At 41.0% G+C, this 2,208-nt stretch overlaps 1 non-coding gene across 1 annotated transcript; it reads left to right on the top strand.

Annotated features, from left to right (window-relative positions):
- Positions 1–1,387: 1,387 nt before the first annotated feature.
- On the top strand, positions 1,388–1,463 carry trnav-uac (transfer RNA valine (anticodon UAC)). Its single transcript has one exon. It is a non-coding gene; the product is annotated as a tRNA-Val (tRNA).
- The last annotated feature ends 745 nt before the right edge of the window (positions 1,464–2,208 follow it).

Below are 2,208 nucleotides of genomic sequence, written 5' to 3'. Positions count from 1 at the left end.
TGAGAAAAGAGATCACACTCTCAATTATACAAATGCATGCTTGCTTTGATGTATTTTATTGTCAATATATCATAAATCATGTTATAAACATTGAGATATGAAGCCACCATAGAAAAACGTAGACAAAGACATAGGAAGATGAACATGTGATAAGACTTTTTAAAACAGTAAGTTAGATCTTGCCTTTACATGTGTAGAATATTCTTGCCTGTGTTTAAGATTGATATCAGGGTCCGGTAATATTGAAAGCAGAACGGAAATCACAAAGGGTTATGTCTAGGTTGATCTGGGATGTGGACGTGAAGCTAGGCTTAGGGCTTGGAGTTTGGGTTTGAGTTAGGGTTGAGCCGGGGTGGGAACATAAAGCTAAGGTTATGGCTAGGGCTAGGGTTGAGCCGGGGTGTGGACATGAAGCTTGGGTTAGCCCTGGCCTACATTATACAGTATATTGTTGTACACAATTTAGTCATAAATACAGTTGACTCTGCCTGCATGCACTTAGGAAAGCCACAGTCTGTTCATATCAAATAAATTCAAATTGTTAATGCATGAAGCACAAACAAAATATGCAATTGTGGCAAGAAAGGGTTAAAACATAATGAATGTATATTCTGTTTGGTGGGGAAATTATACAACATAGACACCTGTAGTGTTGACATTCTGCATGCATAATTTAAAGGAATAGGAGCAAATTGATGAGTCTCTACTGACACCTATTGACTCTAACTAGGAACTTGCCCTTGAAAACTTGCCCAAGCAATTTCTCGGTTTCACCTTGTTGGGCAGAATGTTGAACACTAGATGGAACTATTGTATGATTATTATTATAAGAATACATGGCCTTTATTAAGGCCAGATCGTTCTTCAAGATGTTCAAACATTCATAGATGAACAGCAGGGTCAAATCATAATCACAGTGGTCATTGAGGGTGCAATAGATCAGCACCTCATGACTAAATGTCAGTTGCTTTTAATATCCGAGCATTCAGGGGTTGAGACAGCAGGTGTGGTAGAGAGAGCGAGAGAGAGATATAGAGAGGGAGAAAGAGGGAGAGAGGGGATTGAAACAGCAGGTCTGGGACAAGGTAGCACATCCCGTGAAAAGGTCAGGATTCCATAGCCGCATTCAGAATAGCAGAAACTGGATCAGCAGCACGACGTGGTAGCATGTCCAGTGAACAGGTCAGAGTTCCATAGCCGCAGTAAGTAGTTGGGGGTGGCGATACTGGATTTTTTTTTCATAGACCAAAAAAAAACTGGTTCAGCATCACGACCAAAGCAGCACTAAGGTCTAGGAGCACGATGAGCGATGCAGAGTCTGACGCCCCTAAGAGGTAATTCACCACCCTTACGAGTGTGGTCTTAGTACTATGATGGGGTCTAAAATGGTCCTGTGTGGCTCAGTTGGTAGAGCATGGTGTTTACAATGCCAGGGTTGTGGGTTTGATTCCCACGGGGGACCAGTACGGAGAAAAAATGTATGAAATGTAAGCATTCACTACTGTAAGTCGCTCTGGATAAGAGCGTCTGCTACATGACTAAAATGTAAATGTAGAATCAGACTGATCATTTCATATACATTATTCAGGAAGGCAGACTCAGGACAAGTGAGTTTTGGAGAAATATGGATATTCAAGGAGAAGTCCGTAATTAATTTTCTAATGACCAAGATCTTTTCGTCAAAGAAGTTTATGAATTCATCACTGCTGAAGTGAAGGCCATCCTCACTTGGGGAATGCTGCTTTTTAGTCAGCTTTGCGACAGTATCAAAAATGTATGTTGGATTATTTTTATTCTCAATCAGGTTGGAAAAATAGGCTGATAGGCAGCAGTGAGGGCTTTTCAAGTGAGGGCATGGTACTGTTTTTCCAAGCTAATTGGAAGGCTTCTAATTTGGTGGCGCGCCATTTCCGTTAACTTTTTCTGGAAGCTGTATACCAGGGATCTAGTTTATTTTTCTTTTCTTTTTTTGCAGTGCAACTGCATCTAGGGTGTTACGCAAGGTTAAGTTTAGATCCTCGGTTAGGTGGTTAACTGTTTTTTGTACTCTGAGGTCCTTGGGTAGGTGGAAAGAGTCTGGAAGGGCTTCTTGGAATCTTCGGGTTGTCCGAGAATTTCTAGCGCAGCTTTTGATAATCCTTGGTTGGGGTCTAAACAAATGATTTGTTGCAATTGCATAAGATGGTATTCCGAAGTCAAGGATTATGA

The sequence above is a fragment of the Salmo salar genome, chromosome ssa14 (assembly GCF_905237065.1).
Source record: "Salmo salar chromosome ssa14, Ssal_v3.1, whole genome shotgun sequence".
NCBI lineage: Eukaryota > Metazoa > Chordata > Actinopteri > Salmoniformes > Salmonidae > Salmo > Salmo salar.
This window is presented reverse-complemented; position numbering and strand designations above follow the sequence as displayed.